This window comes from Anguilla rostrata, chromosome 9 (assembly GCF_018555375.3).
Source record: "Anguilla rostrata isolate EN2019 chromosome 9, ASM1855537v3, whole genome shotgun sequence".
NCBI lineage: Eukaryota > Metazoa > Chordata > Actinopteri > Anguilliformes > Anguillidae > Anguilla > Anguilla rostrata.
The window spans coordinates 22,297,479-22,303,798 of NC_057941.1; the positions used below are offsets into that span (position 1 = coordinate 22,297,479).

The 6,320-nt window shown below is 40.9% G+C and overlaps 1 long non-coding RNA gene across 1 annotated transcript; it reads right to left on the minus strand.

Moving 5' to 3' along the window:
• Positions 1–361: 361 nt before the first annotated feature.
• LOC135263267 (uncharacterized) lies at positions 362–3,613 on the minus strand. The gene is made up of 2 exons (XR_010332421.1): positions 3,020–3,613; positions 362–2,722 (listed from the first exon to the last, which is right to left on the minus strand). It is a non-coding gene; the product is annotated as an uncharacterized LOC135263267 (long non-coding RNA).
• Between the last annotated feature and the right edge of the window lie 2,707 nt (positions 3,614–6,320).

Sequence of the window (6,320 nt, forward strand, 5' to 3'; positions counted from 1 at the left end):
CCTGGGCAATGACGACTGGCTTGAACTCATGTGTTATAAGCCGGCGGCAGTGTGGTATATTAGACTATTGTACTGTTTAATGTATTGACTAATACTGTTACTGGCAGCTTGCAGGTTTGAATCCCAGCTGGGGTAATGCTATATTGCTGGGATAATACTGTTGTATTCTGGAGTCACATCAACATTCCAACCAATTTGGAAAATTGATGGTAATTGCATTGGTACATAGGCCTTATATGTCCACATGTTTATTCAAGTGATATGCAAAACATATTCAACAAGTGCTATAGAGAAAGGGACATTTGCTAAGCAATTTGATTATTTCATTACACAACTACATTTTTTTTTGTTGCCTGACCTGCCTTCACCAGTGGATTGAATATTTCCCCCTGAATTGAGCCACAGTGCACTTACAGAATCCACTGTAAATTTGGCAGAACATCCTAAAAAGACCCTATGCAGTGTTCTTCAAATAATATAACACACATGAAATCAGCCTCAGTGTATGTGTGGTAGGAGTCGTCAAGGTTTGTGATGAATTTGGAATGTCCAACTAAACTTTCCTTGGATTTCATTAAGTGCTGATCTTCCAACCTATTTCAAGATCTGGCCTAACCATCTAAAAATGTGTTAAAACAAGGAAACTGCCTGACAACCTACAACTTACAACCTACAACGGACAACGGACAACACACAAAAAGCAAAGAGCGTCTTAAAAGGGGTCTGAGTCAAAAAGGAATCTCTCAAAAAGTCCATTGAACTGAGGCATCTTCAGGCCTTATCCACTTGGCTGTTAAGTGGACACAGGTGCGCATCGTCAGCAATCAGGCCCTAATCAGCAACTCCTACAGGACTGAGACATGCGCGCAGATTCAAAGAGCAAAGGAACGTAACACTACGGATATAAAAGAGTTAAGTGTTCATTAAGATGTTGGGGAGAAATACATGCTGATTTTTGTAACTTTAACTAGAGAGAATGGAAAAAAACATGAAATAAATGTGGAATTTGTATACCACATATGTCACTCGATAGTTAAAGTGTTATAAATAAAATAATATCTTTTTTCACACTTCAGTACTTCAGTAGTTTTCTGACCAGATACTTTTTCACTCTTACTCAAGTAATGTTTAGGAGGTCTACTTCTACTTAAACTAAAATACATGTTCTTTCAAGAAACAATACTTGGGCCCAGGTTGTCAGTACTTTACAAACCTCTGGTAGAAAGTTAAAGAGAGTTAGCCTGTAACCATTGGGGGTGAAATAATTGTATTGGAATAGCAAGATCTATCTGAGGTGTTTCCAGGACAGATCAGAAGACATTTATAAACTTTCATTTGACCAGTTGCAAGTTTTGAGGGGGAATCTTATTGGCTTGTGCTCAGGTGGGTGTCTCACACTTTTTTTTGTATCTGCGGTTCAGGAGGCAGGACATAATGTTTTGTGTTGAATGTTCTGGCTCTCGAACAGGAAGTTCGAACCAAACGGTTTTTCACATTTTACAACACTCCTCATGTGGTGTTCCGTGGGTGTGTTATGCGGAACGTTGGCACCACTAGGTTGATGGGAGCCTGGGAGGGTAGCATACTGCAAGAATGCTGCAGTTGGCCACCGTATAATGTGCACTGTTTCATAGCATTGCTCTCTCAGCTGCCATGCCTGCAACTTTCTGGAACCCGATGTTTAATTCAGTCCCGTTTCAGTTTTTAAAATTAGTCTTACAATTTGGTGCTCTTGAATATGTCTCCAGTTTATCCCATCACCAAGTTAACCTGCAATGCCATGCTCCATGGACAAACAAACATCTATAATTCATGCCAAACCTAGATCAATTATCACTTACTTGAGAAGTGATTGTCATTATCTGGGACTCACTTAAGATGCAGTGTTGTACACATTGTGTAACTCATTTATATAGCCGGGTATCTACCACAGTGTATGTAACTTATGTAAAGTGCCCCAGGGTGCAACAGCATTTGACCACCCATAAAACTGAACCCAGGATCCCCTCACATGGACAGTGCTCAGGCACTCTCTCTTATGATCTTAATGGTAAATTAGCAACAACGTTAAAATGAACCATTGCCTCATGATACAAATTTAACGAATGCTTTCAGAAGAAACATGCCCTCTCCTCTGTGAGAGCCATGGAAGAGATCTCTCCCGCAGTTAGCGGATGAGTGAGTCCTGCTGTACTTCACACTAACTTCACACTGTCATATCCACATGCTTTCACATTCAATTAAGTCATAAGGTACTTATTGTTGACAGGAACAAGAAAGTAAATGGTGGTGGAGGAGGAGGGATGTGCAAATCACAGCACAGAAGGAGGATGGGTCAGTAATTACATCCATTATATACTTGCATTCATTAGTAATAGGAAGGTGTGATGGTGTAATCCTTCCTCCAAAACTTAAGTTTTCAAACTTAATTTCGATAGTATAAATATAAATAGTTTAAGAAAGGGATCTGTTGAGTGGTTCATCTTGCTAAGACAGTGTCCTTGTCAATGGGTGTGCCCCACTGTCTGATACGGCATTCTCGCCTGTACCGACTGCGGCTGGGATAAGTGGCCACGTCATAACCCAGGGAGGATGGGGGTTCATTCCATTCGCTTATTTTATCTGACCTTGCCTCCTCGGTCCTTCGATTAAGGCCTGCCATCTTCAAGGAGATTCCAACTTGTTACTGTAAATGCTGCTTCAAAGAGCAAGGCTCGAGTAGCTAGGAGAAAGGGAACATGAGTGCATCCTTTGCAGAAGTATTTTTTTTCGGAACGCAAGACTTATAAATGATAAATCAGTGGATCAACCTCTCCCCATCTGCCACTTGTGTAATTGACATGGCTTCAAACAGATGCTTGAATAATACCCCAATACTGTTTCTTTGATTCGTCTGTCTCCATGTCCTTCCCTTTCTTCCTTTCCTTGCTTCCTCCAATGGGTGGAGGACTCAAGGAAAGGAAGCAAGTAAGTTAAAATTAGCGATTGGAGTGAGCCCAACGTTTCAGCATTCTCTCACCTCAGCGCTCACCAGTGACCTCCCCTGGCCAGTCAGGTAACTGCAGTCTGCTTGGGAGGGGTTGTCGACGCTGTCTTGAATTCATGGAGATTATGCCGTGAGGCAGTCGAAACTAGGAGAAAAAAGCTCAAATCTGGTTATAGATTCACCTCAGTCTCGGTCAAAGGAAAACTGACATTGGATAAAAAGCTGATGCTGGAACCCCAGGGACAAACACTGTTTGCCTGTGATTCACCCAGAGGGCTTGACCTCAAAGATGTTAGTGCTCGTGTGACACATACGGGTTGTGAGTGTTGCAGAGGCCCAGTATGGGGGCTGCTGTGATGCTGCTGCATCTCCAGCAGGAATGACGTATTCTTTTAAAGACAATTTACCCACCTGCTGAGTTTGATAGTTCATGCCAGTACAGTTGCGTGTTTGTTTGTCTTTTTCTTTTCCAAATATATTTCAGGGAAGATTTAACAGTGCTTTTTTCAACAGAACATTTCTTCCTTAAAATCCCCAAGAAGGTACTTGTGTAGGAATACAGCCTTTGATGAGACCATACAATACATACAGTACAAAATCATAACAATAATTATATTTCATAATGGATAAATATTAAATCATGCTTCTCCCTGTCAAGTAAAATAAACAATGAATTTGTATATTTTTGGGAATGACAGGCTTTCACTGAGTTGGTGTTTCTTCTTTGTGAATTTCTCTGTATGTGCCTCCATTTTACTCACAGCAGGGCATGCTGCCATCAGCCTGTCATGCCTTTAGAAATCCCGTGCCACGCCGAGGGAATGCAGGTTCATTTCACTGAGTCAGAGGGACCTGGTGCTGTACAGTGTAATGAATCTGTCATTCAGACTGGAGTACCAAGAGAACTGCTTGTTCTGTCCTCCAGCTTGTATCATTTCGGATTTTTAAAAAACGCAAGCATTGGTCTATAAAAAACATTTGGAGGAGTGATCACGCACTACAGCTGTACCCCTGAATCACTTCACTAAAAATCCAATAATATAATTCATTTAGATTACATTACATTATAGGCATTTAGCAGACGCTCTTATCCAGAGCGACGTACAACAAGTGCATAGGTTTCATGATGTAGAGATGATGATAATAATAATAATAATAATAATAATAATAATAATAATAATAATAATAATAATAATAATAATAATAATAATACTTATTATCACAGTGAAAAAAAGCAAAGCAAAGTATGGAGGCCGAAAAGAACTGCGCAAGATCCAAAGCATCCTTCCTAATCTGTGAAACATGGTGGTGGGGTGTTACCATTTGGGTATACATGGCTGTTACATGTCTTCATTGGCTCACTTGTCTTCATTGATGATGTAATTTCTGATAGGAGCAGCAGAATGAATAGGGCAGGTTGGGGATTTTTCTTCATTATGGTGAGAATTCTTCGGTGATTAACAGTAGAGGTCTCCCTTGGCCTATCAGGCCCTTTGTGATTACTGGGCTCACCAGTGCTCTTTCTTCTCAATGATGTTCCAAACAGTTGATTTTGATAAGCCTAAGGTTTGTCTCTGTTTTTCTTATAGTTATCAGCCTCATAATGGCTTCCTTGACTTTCATTTCACTGGTCCTTATGCCAATTACGCCAGAACAAACTCCAAAGGCAAACAAAAGCTTAGAATCAAGACTAGACAGTGAAAGCTCTCTTATACTTGCAGTAAAGAAGCAACTGAGCACACCTGACTAATCAGAAACACCTGTGAAGCCAGGTGTTATATACAAATAAAAAGTTATTTCTACATGGTGAATCCAAAATGTATAAAAACACCCTTGAATAAAAATTGAAAATCTGCACTTAACTGCACATCTAACCACATATGAATTGTTTAAATACCAAATTAAATTGTTGAGTACAGAACCAAATTAAGAAAAAATACAGGTTTGTCCCAAACGTTATGTAGTTATATATATATATATATATATACCTTGAAAGAAATTGGATAACATGCGTTCTGGCATACATCAGTGTAATCTGGCTCCTTTCTGCTAATAGAGAGAGAATAAATAGTTGTGTGCATACGTGGAGCTGATGTACGTTGTACCCCCAGAGCCAAGGTGTGCAGCAGAGGGAAAAAAAGAAGAATGGTTACCTATGGAGGTTGATTCTTAGTGACTCAATGGTAACGTTGAGCTCATGCTGGTGACTCAAGATCCCAGGAGACATACTACAAGGTTCTAATTCATAACAGTGAACCCAACAGGATTGGATTGCCAGGCAACACGCGTCAGCAATGGCAACTCTAAAGTGGAAGAAAGGAGTGTTAGTCCCCTTCATATGAGGAATGACCAAGAAAGCTTTGATGAGAGTCATGAACATATGTGTGCTCGTGAGCAGATGTACTGTATGTGTGCAGGTGCATGTGATTTACTTAATACTACTGAGGTAATACAGAATGCAGGACAGGTTAAGAACATACTATTTGTATTATTTAGTTGAGGTAATAATGCTGGTATAAAATGTGTGGTTCCTGAGTCAATTAAGCAACCAGCATCCCACCATACCAAGATCTCAGAGACATTGGAAGAGGCATGGTTTGTGGGACAGGTTTGGCAGGAGACTCAGTGATGATGGCAGCTCAATTTGCTGAAGCTCGATGAAGAACCGTGTCTTCGAGTGATGTCGACATGGAACTCTGAGGGAAACAATCAGCAAAGGGCAACTGTGGTCAGAATTGTTGACTCCTGGATCGTGATGTCAGTCCATTTGTTCGAAGTGTTAGGCTAAACAGGTGAGCAACTCTAAATCAATTGACTGCCATTTTCAATATAGGGCATGAGCAGGCAGTTTAGTTAAGAACAGCAGGATACCATCAGGTTTCAGTGCACAAACCTACACAGACATCATTACATCTGCCAGTGCCCTTTTGCAAACACACTGGTGCAAAGAGCACAGGCAGCTGACTGCTGAGCACTGAAGCTAAAGTCAGATGAATCACCCTTCATCGTGTTTTTGACAGACGAGTGAATGCATGTGTGGCTCACACCTAAAGCGTGAATGCTTTGTCCCAGCATTGAAGGGCTCTGGTGGTTCTGTAATGTGTGGGATGCAAATTCAATCCTGATCATTACCTAATGAATTGGAGTGATCACTTTCATCCCATTTATTGCCTGTTGGGCATGGCCAGAATTCTAGGTACTGGTAGATTCTATCCCGTGGTGGATACAAACTGTTCTGGCAGCCCTTGGTAACCCAACACCCTATTTATGTTGGCGTTTCCACCTTTTGGCCACTACCTGGCTGTTCTCAATGCACATTCAACATGCACACATC